This window comes from Vidua macroura, chromosome 2, assembly GCF_024509145.1.
Source record: "Vidua macroura isolate BioBank_ID:100142 chromosome 2, ASM2450914v1, whole genome shotgun sequence".
Taxonomy (NCBI): domain Eukaryota; kingdom Metazoa; phylum Chordata; class Aves; order Passeriformes; family Viduidae; genus Vidua; species Vidua macroura.
The window spans coordinates 55,938,943-55,951,065 of record NC_071572.1 but is presented as its reverse complement, the minus strand read 5'-3'; the positions used below and the strand labels follow the sequence as shown (position 1 = coordinate 55,951,065).

Sequence of the window (12,123 nt, the reverse complement as noted above, 5' to 3'; positions counted from 1 at the left end):
AAATTATGGCAAAGGACAGAAATTCTGTTCACTACTCTAGAAACTGAGGATTGGATTTAACTGACCAATTAGGAGACTCATTGGAAAAATGCAGCTTTGCATAAAAGGTCCTGGCATCCTGGCAGACAGTGTGTTGAACATATATCAGTAGAGCAGCCTTGCATCAAAGAAGGCCAATGACATACTGGACTGCAGCCATCAGGTCCAAGGTAATGATTCTTTCACTCTATGTGGCAATTGTGAGGTCACATCTGGATTGCTGTGACCCATTTTGGGATTTCCATAGAACAAAGATTTTGGAAGGGGTATGCAGGTGTGAGGAAAGGGTGAGAAATTTTGGTTTATTTATCTTTGAAAGAATAAGTCTTTTTGCCTGCATCTGATTAGACAATACAAAGATAGAACCAGATTCCCTCAATATGCACAATAAAGGTGATGGAAACAAGCTGGAAAGTGGGAAGGTCTGAGTCACTATAAGGATAAAACAGAAGGTGGTTGGACACTGCAAAAAGTTACTCAAAGAGTTTGTAGAGTGTCCATTCTTGGAGATATTCAAAAGTTGATTGAAAGTGTTCTTGAGAAACTTAATATAATTAGACCATAGACCTTCATTTTAGAAGGGATGACTATGTGTTCTCTGGATATTCCTTTCAACATGTATATTTCTGTGATTTGGTTGTTAACCTTATGGGGGAGTATAACAGCCATTTTTCATGGAATCAGAGAATTGTAGAGCAGCCCAAGTTGAAAGGGAGCTCGAGAGATTGTCTGGTTCAACCTTTTGTGTGAAATAGAGTCTAGATGAAATTACCTAGCCCCCCATGCAACGTCATGGTAAAACTCTTCAGCAATGAGAAAACTACAATGCCGCTGGGGAGCTGGTTCCTGGAGATTGGTTGTTTTCACTGTAAAAAATTCCTTCCTTATATCAAAATTAAATCTCTCCCAGTGCAACTTGAAGTTGCTGTCCCTTGTCTTCTCTATGTGGCTTCTTACGAAGAGATAAAATGATCTTCATCTTTGTAGCTGCCTTGAATACTGGAATACTTTGATTAGGTCCTCTCCTGAGCCTTTGCTCCTCCAGGGAGAAGAGATGCAACTCTTTCAGGTTCTCACAGAGAAGGTTCTCCAGACCTCTCATCACCTATGTGGTCCCATTCTCAAACACCACAGAAGTAATTTCATACACCTCATCCAAGATGATTTGGTATTTGGACTCCCAAATGGAAAAACAGTCAGTCTTGGGAAGGTCTGAAGTATATCGCTACCACTTAGTGAGATAATCAGAGAAAAGGTTATTTAAATTCTTCTCCCCTGTGAGTCAGCGTACTTGGTGTTTAATGAACTAAGTGCTTGCTTTTCAGTAAAGGCAGTGTCTAAACCATGTTAGCAAAGGAGATGGTCCAAATACACTTTGTCTTCTATGTCTACAGGAATAAAATATACTTTAGTACTAGCAAAAGTACTAGAATCACTGATTCTACATAGACATCTCACAGAAAAAGTGTATCTTAATTCTTTGTCACTTATATTTCATCATTGTAAAATATTACTGTTACATCTTCCCAGTCTATTACACAATCCAGGTATTTCCCTACAAGTCACTTCTTACTTACTGTTGACTTTGTCATTGATGATTTGTTATTTTCTTACAAATAACCAATAATATAGAGTAAGGCAAGAGTTGATTATGACATGACACCAATATATGTTTTAAATATTTTAATAATGATAGCCTATTTGGAAAGACCTTCTGAGGTTTGTCTTATGCCTGTTCTTTAATCCATTTAATTTATATTACATGAAATTTTATCAAAATTTATTCATTAAATTAATACTTTTTATAAAGTTTAATGCCTTGCAAAAAAAAAAAAAAAAGTGGGTGCACTACATGAGTGATATTATCTAAATTAACTTTAAATATCAAAGCAAACAGAAGTTGTTTAATTCACAATGATAAGGTGATGTTTGCTCACTTAGTTCCTTGCTTATTCCAATTTCAGTAATTCTATTATTTAATATCAATAATTTATAGACAGCACCTTTCAACTCAGAATCTCTCCTATAAAAAGGGAAACACCAAGGGAAACATGGAGAATAACAATGGGAGCTAGGAGTCCCAAGTGTTATTCCTTCTATGGCTGATTCTGTGACTGAGACATCATTCAAACAGTCTTTCTTATTTATAAATAACACTTAATTCATACTAAAAATAGTAGGTCTTTTGAGCTTGAAAATTTAGGTTTCTTCAATGATGTTTTTATTTAACATACAAACAATTTTTCTGTATTCAATTGTCCACATTTCAACTTGCAGCTGTAATGGTATTTATACCTACTATGAATAGGCTTGTAAAGAAAACCATCAGCTTTCTCAAAGTTTGATAGGGAAGCACAAACTTTCATAAACTTGACTAAATAGAATGTTTTAAATTAAGACATTTTATAGTTAAATGAATGTGTTTTTCTAAATTTGAACACTTTCATTTTTTATTAAATATAAAAACAAAACAAATATTCAAGTAAAATTTTCATGAGTAAATTATTTCTAAAATTGAATAGGTGGGATTAGGAAGAAAAGTTAGATTTGTTTTTCCAAATTAAAAACATTCCAGCATTTTATGAAACAATAAAAAACCCTCCAAAGTAGATAAATAAAGTATTTGTGTTTGCTAGATCTGTGTTTTTCATGAGAAAAGTGTCTTGATTTGACATACCAAGAAAGAAAATGCATCTTAGAAAATCTTTGCTAGACTCCCACTTATTTTGAAGTAAATTTTCATTATATCGGTAAGGATTTTTAATGAAGTGGAAACAAAACAAACACACTGCTTCAAATGGTTAGTAAAAAAATAAAAGTCACATGATGCATGGAAAACTGCATGATTGGCATTATCAACAGAAGTTGAAAAAAATACTGGTGGAGAAAAACTTATGAGTATCAAGGATATGAAAAATATTGTTCTGAGACACATGGTGAGAAAAACAAAACCATTCAATATATATTGCTTTTAAAATTTTTATATACCTTTAATAAGAGATTCAAATGATAGCATCATAATAGTATAAATCCTTGAAATATCCGCGAAAAGCCTTAGGCTTTCGAAAATAAATTTGGGAAATATAGCTAAAAAGAAGGAAATGTGATTACTTCTAAATATTAAAATCTGTCATGGTGACCCAGATGCACTAAGAGTGTCTAAAATTATTTAACTAAAGAGTATCTGGAATGCATGCATTTGAAATAGCTTTTTTTGTTTGTTTTTTAAGAGTAAACATTAGAAATTGCTGAGCATTGAAAAGATTTAATTATCTAATGTTTTAAATAGACTTTTGAAATATCATCTTCTAATTCAGCATAATGGCATTATGAGATATAGATATGAGAGCCTAACAAAGTATTAATCATATTTTGTGTTGTTTTGAAGCTCCTCTGACTGGCTTTTTTTAAATCATATTTTCTCAATTGTTTTATATTTCAAAACAAGTTCAACATTTTAACAATTGAAATTGAATTATTTTCCTACTTGACTACAACTAAAAATTGTGAAGAATTTGCTTGCTAGATGTAACATATACACCTTTATCTTTCTTTTTTAGGTATTTCATAAAATGTGTGTCTTAGGGTAGTGAAGCCCACAGAATAACCATCCAAAGAAATCAATCAAATCTTCAGCTCTCATGTGTGTCTTCTGAATGATGGTGCTATGAATTCACATAGATTTGATCAGCCTTCAGTAAAATTCACTTAGACCTGAAGTGAATGTCAGTTATAACGTGTTAGATGTTATGTGCGAATAACAGGCATTACAAGAAAAATATATTTTTAGGGTTTCAACAGTCCAAAAGTTATTTCCCTTCTATCTGCAACAACTCTTCACTCAAATGTTAGTATTTCTTTTTCTCTGTGCCACGCTCTTCTCTGAGTGGGAGCTGTGAGCTCTCCTTGGCCTCTTCCATAAAGAGTTTGCCATGACATGTGTTAAACTGTGAGATTTTGCACTCATGCCAAGTATGCTCACACTCCTTCAAACCTGCAGACTTATAGGTTTGGGTCTGCTATGAGAACGGTAGCTGAGGACTGAAAGTGAGGAATTTGGGAAAGGAAAGGAACAGTAATGTATTGCTGCTCTTGGTAATTTTATACTTATTTTATTAAAGAGATACAATTAGGCTGAAAAAGAACACTAAAATAAATACCCTTTTCCCTATTAGGTTTTAATCCAAAGTGGTGTTGGGATTTGTTGTTGGGCTTTGTTTTTTCTTTCCCTTTGTTGGGGAATATTAGTACAAATTATTGACCTATATAGAAATTTGGGAAGAGGTTAATATTTATCTAGAGGACCATTTTCTCAATCTGGAAAAGAAAAAAAAAAAAGAGACACATATCTTTTTGATAATATGTGAATACCTTTTTCATGTAATCCCTAGTAAAAGTTACTAGGAAATTCTCTCCTATTGTATACTGAAATCCCAAATAAGAATTTCTGTTGTAGTCCCACTTCTAATGCAATCATTGTGGATTTCTTAAAAAAAAAAAATACTCCTATATTCTAGCAGCCCCAGCAGCATCATGCCACAAGGATCCAGCCAAATTCTGTTGTTGTTTGTTAAATTCTTTATAGTGAAAAATTTCCTACTTGCCATTTCTTTTCTGAAAATAATCTCTGAGATCAAAATATCAGAGCTTAAATGTACCACAGTTTGACTGAGATTTTCTTTCTCTTTGCTTTCCTTTTGGTATGCTCAAAGCTTTGTCCATGCTCAAAGCACAAAAGTTTGGAACTTTCTTCAACCTGAATATAAATAGCAAAGATCACTGACCTGTAGTCTGCTCTTCTCCCTTTATCAACATTAATGGAAAGCGGGGGAGGGAAAGGGAAAATGCATGCTGTTAGCTATTATCTTTACAAATGACTTGCTAGCCTTTTATTAGTCTTCTTAGTCTTCTTAGGCTTCAAACACTCAAAGGATATTTTCAGAATTTCACTAGATGGAGGTTCAGTCCTGAGATGACTTGACAAGCTGCATCTTCCTTAAGAGATTTTGACATGATATTAAGCCATAGTTACAAGCCAATACTTGAATGTGGAGCCCTGGGGAAATCTTTCTAAAGTGGAACACAACATTTACAGCAGGAGGCAGGTGTCTGCACCACTGAAGCAAACAACAATATGATATATTTAGTATCGAAAATGGAAGCAAAACTACTGTCTCTTTACCACTGGGGAAAATGGAAAGGGTTGAATGAGAAAGAAAGCATCCTTTTCAGCTCTGGAGAATTTTAATTCACTGACAGAATGAAATATAGTCTCATCATGGCAGGTGCAGCAAGTGCCAGGTGCTGTTCGCAATATTGTCTTTGAATTTATGTGTTTTTGAAACATTGAGAGGATGTGAAGCAGCTGCAATGGCCATGTGGAGAGAAAGCAAAGAGCTTTTAATTAGCAATAAGAGGGCTGTTAATTTCTTTTAGGAGCTGACTTTGCTTTGCACTCATATCAGAACCTCAGCAGGAACTCTGTGCAGTCCCAGACACACGAAGAAAATCAAGCAAGCCATGTGCTACAGCAGATTTAAAGCAGAAGTGAAATTAGGCTTTGGCTGTCAGCTAAAAAAAATCTTGGGAATTTTGATTTTCAAATTGAGAAATGAGATTCATAGATGAGGGACTGCACAAAGATTTTAAAATTTCAGTGCAATCACTAACCCAAGCGGTGCATAATAAAGCACTCAGAGATCACAGTAAAAAAATGTATCAGTCCTGCTATGGGATTCTTGCTGAAACCTAATACAGTAGTTTGAACTGAAGTAAATGCTGGAGACCAAATACTGAGATAAATCAGAATCTGAGAAATGTTACATGAGACTACATCTGAGATACTAAACCACTGGCACAAATACCAACTTTGACTTGGATGAAGAATTTAAGGTTTTTGAAGTCTGACACACAGTTCTGCCAAGGTTCAGTCTCTCTGGAAAACATACAGATGACTTGCCATTAGAGAAAGCCAGAACTTTCATTGGTTTCAATTCTGTCAACCTCAAAAAGAACAATGAAATATTCATTTTTACAATATATCATTTATTTTTATGCTAAGAGTACTAGTGTGTGGCAATCATAGCTTTTCATCATTTAAGAGACATCAGTGATCTACTCATCCTTAATTTAGGGATTTTCTCAAATGAGATTGAAAGATTTGAAATCTGAAGAGATATTTCTCCTCCTGCTGAGATAAATGTTAAAAATGTGCAATATGTTATTGAATGACAGGGAAAATGAGTTATCAATGTCTAAACAGTCTAAACTCATTGGGGTAAATTGAGACTTTTCCAGTAAGTTTAGTAAGTTTGCTGGTTTGTAAATCCCAGTATGCTCAATAGTTTCTATTTAATATCCAAGGAAATACAGAACCACTTACTGTATATAGGAGATGTCTCCTTAGTATTTTCTTTGGATCCTATTTTTAAATGCAATTTATTTATATGTTTACCTTTATGTTGCATTAAAGATTATTGAGGCAAAGAAAGTTAAACATGTTCATGAGTCTTTACAGAGCAGGCAAATATATATTAAATTCATGCAAATAAGAAGGGCATAATAGGTCAGGACCACAGTTTTTAATTTAATCTTTCATTATGCATCATAAATTATCATGCCTAATTTATGGGGAGACAAAAAAATTAAAAGAAGGACAACTGATAATGTGTCATATCCCTAAAGACAGCCTTTCAAGATAAAACAAGACTCACTCTACTTTGTCAAGTCAAATGTCCACCTATCTTTACATTCTTATCTAGTATATAGTAGTAATGTGCTATTTAGACTTAGTTTCTCTTTTCAATATTAGTAAATAATAAGAAGCTTCATGTATTTATTTTACACCTGTATCAAATACGTATATGGATAAATTAATCAGGATCAATTAACTGGCTTCCTGATGTAATGTAACAAATGTGGAGTTTTTCATCAGTGAAATGGAACAGAGGGATACAACATGAACTGCTAAGTATTTCTCTGCTGTTATGAGATGGTATACAAAATATTATATATTTATAAACAGGACAAATGAATTAGAGATTAAACATTGTCTGTGAGGAAAAAATCTGTGTATTTTTGACTGTTGCCAATCCTCTGCCTGCTTTGGGAAGTAGAATTCCTGTGTAGAGATAACACACTCTCAAATCCATGCTTGAGCCTCCCTGCTAGCTAGGATGAGCTGAGCCTAACCGAATCTCTGTGTCCCTGTGTGTCTCTGGTGCCCAGCATTGTCAGTGAGGAAATTAAATAAATCTACTCTTTTCCTTTTAGCTGGGGTTTGATGGTTGCCTTTGGTTACCTGTGTTTGTCAAGTCACACACCTACCCATGTATGGGTAAGACTTGAGAAAACACAGCATACCATTTCCTATTTTTAAATTTTAACAGTATTTGAGGTAAGGTATGCATAAAACAGTAGGGCTTATTTTTACAAAAATCAATGTGTTCTATATTTATATTTTTATCTATTTTTATGGTTTTTTTTCTCATTTCTCAAAATGGCTGAGAAGAATTCAGTCATTTATTCATCTCCAAATACATACAGAGATGGAAATTTATGCTAAGTCCTTATGATTATGTACTTGTTTAGAAATCAGAGAAATATCATTCTCAGTGGCAAGACTAATTCAAAACTGATTTTCAATGTTACAGACCAATCAGTTCCACTGCTGTCTGATTTCTCCATATTAAGATTCCCCCCTTGACTCACTTCTTCAATCTGCTCTTGCTAAATGAATCACTAACAGATCTGCTAATGTTTTCAACATATGGTCAAATGAATATGATTCATCTTTTAATAACTGCTGTCTGTTATGAGGAAATCACACTATGACTAGTGAAGAAGTCACATCTTTGCTTCACTAGGTGGACCACCTCCAGTATGAAAGTATAGGTCAACAGTTTTGGTAGGAATAGGAAGTTTGGTAACTAAACAAACATTTTCAGGTACCTCATCTCTCAGCACATCAATCCCTGTCCAATTTATATTCTACAAAAATGCTTATAACATAGCATCTCAGAACATACCCTGATCACCTCTACTCTCATGCACTAAGATATAAAAGAAAAACTTTATCACTTTACTTTTTTTAATATCTTTTGTGCTCTTTTGTGTTACAAGGACTTGCATTTACCAGAACCTATGAAACAGAACCAAAGTGAGATCCTTCAACAATTGTCAGTGTCTCTGAGCTCTTCTCAGAGAAGACTGACAAAATTATCATCTTCAACTATCTGAAAAGTTCATTTCTAAGCATACAACTCGTTATTGTACTCATTAAATAGGAGGAATTCTTAGATACGGAGCATGGGGAGTTATTCAATCAAGCTAGGTCTATCATTAACTTATAATTTTGTATTTGGTTCATGGATTGTTTATTTTTAACCCAGAAACAATTTACATCAGGCAGTGATTGTCTCTGCATTCATTCACTGACAGCCAGGCAAGCACAGGCAGGGTTGCACGCTTTGTTACTCAGCCCACCTGCAAAGAACACTTGCATTCACCAAGTTACTGCTGCAGCTCTGTTCATTCTACTTCAGAAATGCAAGATGAGTGTAGTCACCCCAGGCTCCATTTAATCAGTAGAAGGATGGCCAAGGAGATGGTGCAAGTGTGTGGCAATTACTGCTTCTACATCACAGATACGTGGTTATCCACTGATTTAATGGCAACTGTACACAACCCTAATGCTACAGCTTGTCCTAGTGAAGAGGTTGCATAAATATTAATGTGATTTCTAAGCCATAAGCCATGTACATTTTTTAAAATTAAATGTATATACTTGGTGTGTGCTGATTCTGAAATACATCTATTATATGGTTAGCTGCTGAAATTCTATTGTAATTTTCTGTGGCTCAGTTAATTTCAGACATTTCAGCTCAAGCTGCAGTAATCTAAGGCAGAGGTGAAATTCAGGCCAAAGAATTCTTAGTGAATGCTAAAACATCATGTACTGTTAACTTTGCAATTAACACATCTTTCTTTGAGCTGGAAGAGATAAGTTGGCCATGACTCTGTGGACAGAAATCACTGACCTGTTTAATAGTGTGAGATGAACTGGAACAACTTGCTGTCCTTGTTTTGTTTTTTAACTGTGTTCTCCAGGATTTATGCCTGTAGAACCATGCACTTTTGTTTAATTCAGTGTTCTGGCAGCTTCATGTGCTGATTTCTGTGTTTAAGCTACATCTTGACAGAATTAAGTTAAGGATTTCCATGGAGGCTGGAAAGGGAAAATAAGAAATTAATTCCTTCAGGCTATGGGGGAACCGTGCTGTTATTTCTTATCTTTCTTTGCTTAACATATCCTTAGTATACTTTTGAGTGTGAGCTTGTAAGCATTATATTTAACTTGGATCCTAATATGAGATATTAATTATTTAGAAGTAAATACTTCTTTTATGAAGAAAAGTGAAGAGAGTCTGCGGTAAGAACACTAGTTTCTGGTTTTGGGAATAATAATGCTAATCATTTGTGCTGAAGCATGCAAAAATTAATACAAACCTTAGATACAGATGCAGAATGGCTAAAGGATGAAGGACCTGGACCAAAAGTGAAAAAAAGGATTTTTAATACTATTAAATACTGTTTCCTCTTCATTACACACTTACTTGCATTTGTATCACAGGTCTTTCTAAAGCTTTCATCAAGATTATCCTAAACCACCCACTAAAGTCCTGTAAAGGTAAATACAGCTCAAGTCGCAACAGTCTAAAGAGACTGGCAGTTGGTAGTTGGTGTAACTGAGAGAAGGAATAAAAAGTCTAAAAACAGCTCTTAATCATGTCATAGTCTACATCAGTTGACACACCAAAAGATTAGATATCTTCTTGTGGGTCACCCAGAAAGAACTATAAGTGCAACTTAAATGATCTGAAGGGAGAGAATTTAAATTTAATTTGCTTAATAGGTACACGATGCTTTTGGTCCATGGGTCTTATGCTGCATGTGGCTTGCAACTGAGTTCTGCTTCTATCTTCTATTATTTTATGGCCAGGAATGGGAGGAGCTTTCCCTCACATGGGATGCTGGATAAACCAAGTTGGATAAACCAAGTTTTCAGCTTTGGAAGACAGTGAAGTGCTTCAAAAGTTATCAAAAGGTGAAACTGAACAGAAGTATTTGCCCTTTTCCCATGTACTAGATATTGCCATCTTTTTAACCATTGTCTCTTTCCACTTTTTTTTCAGAGGATGACACAATCTAATTTATTTCATCTGTTATATAATGAACATGACATAGTCTTCCATCAGTCTGTTACAGTTATTCTGGCCTTAAAGTGAATATCTAATTCAAACTAATTTGGAAGAATGAATAAAGGGACATGTACCTTTCGCTTCTAGGTTGGTGAACTGAGATCAAGCCAACCCAATGGAAAATGATAGTATTTTCTGAAAGAGACCATAAATGTGGCATCTCAGTCCCAAAATTAGTTAATCTTCATTTCTTTGACATTCATTGACACTGCTGATGTGGGAAAGAAAAGAAGCTAAATTACTGAAATAAGGAGAATGGGCTAAGCAGCAGTTAGTTTTAACATTTACTGCTGGTAGGAAAATGTAATTCACTAATATTGCTGGACATTTCTTTTCATACATACAAAAATTTAGGGAAATATGAGAGTAATTGAAAATATTTTCAAACTACAAAATTTGCTCATGCAACCTAAAGCCCTGCAGTACCCCAAAAGGTGAAATTTTAACATGTTCTTACTAGAATGGCCTTCTGTGCACGTTTATCTCTTTCTGTAATAGTCCGCTTCATTATCCAAATTGGTATTTCCATACCAGTGTTACATTTCAGTATAAAATAAATCTTGAGGCCTAAGGAGATAAGGAGTATGAGAGAAATAACTGTCTTTATGGCTTCCTTGTTTTTTGCTTTTCTTTTTTTCAGGTAGTTTCCTTGGGATTTTGCCTATTCCCAAAGACAAGCCTCTAGTCTGAGAAATGTAGGAGTATCATCAAGGGATGTCTGTGCAGCATTTCTGATTGATACAAAAATATCTAAGGTAACAAAACAAAGAAAGACTTTGATAACCTTTCCTCAAAGCATAGTCCTGCAATAGAAAACCCTTTCATGTCCTTGCCTTTATCTTGGTCTTTTAATTCCTTAATTGATTTGATAGAGATGGAAGGATGGATGGATGGATGGATGGATGGATGGATGGATGGATGGATGGATGGATGGAGATAGAGAGATAGAGAGATAGAGAGATAGAGAGATAGATAGATAGATAGATAGATAGATAGATAGATAGATATTTTTTTAAATCAAACATGTCTCAGAATTAGGTACTAGTCCTCTAAATAGCTTTCCAGCTTTCCAAAGAGATGCCTTTTTATGGCTGCAGAGAAGACCATTGAAGTCATTGGGCATTACCCTAGTTTGTAACCAACTGGAGACTGGATGCTTTAGACTTAAGATCTTTTCAAGCAACATCCTCAGTTTCTAGAAATTATCTAGGTGCTAAATAATGTTTAGTAAATGAAATAATCTATTCAATTATTGCTCTGATTTGAAAAGTTCTCTTGTGAACCATAAAATACTTGTGTATCTAATATCCTCCTCCTTGTGAAAATTAAAACTCCAAGCTCTGTATGAAGGACGTCTCTCCATCTGTGCTGTCATATGTAAAATTTAATTCCAAGTCTGTAAAGGAATAAATTAAAGGTGTTAGTTAATATTTCTTAGCATGGAAGGCCTATTGCTCATTTAAGGATTCAGTATTCTTAATTCAGGAACTTTCATAAACTATTAATTTAACTAACTACTGAAAATCATTTGAGCTACAGAAACTGAGGTTCCAATAAATAGACTAGATCTCAGTGGCAAATATCTAACCTGACACTGGTACAGGTATGTGTGTGTGCCAATTTTGCATCTTCCTTGGAAACATCCTCAAATGGGTGTTGAGCTCCAGATTAGCTAATCTGGACATACACATATGTAGATAAATTCAGGTCATCACACTCAAGGGAAAATTCAGTTTACCCTGAAGGCTCAGTTCAGGTCAGGCAGTGGCTTAGTTCCATTCAACTGCTTAGCAGCTGACAGACAGACTCTCTGAGAAACTTTTGG

At 34.6% G+C, this 12,123-nt stretch overlaps 1 long non-coding RNA gene across 1 annotated transcript; it reads left to right on the top strand.

The window, feature by feature from the left end:
- The first annotated feature begins 298 nt into the window (after positions 1-298).
- Positions 299-11,099, top strand: LOC128803749 (uncharacterized). The gene is made up of 3 exons (XR_008435820.1): positions 299-326; positions 10,040-10,144; positions 10,939-11,099. It is a non-coding gene; the product is annotated as an uncharacterized LOC128803749 (long non-coding RNA).
- The last annotated feature ends 1,024 nt before the right edge of the window (positions 11,100-12,123 follow it).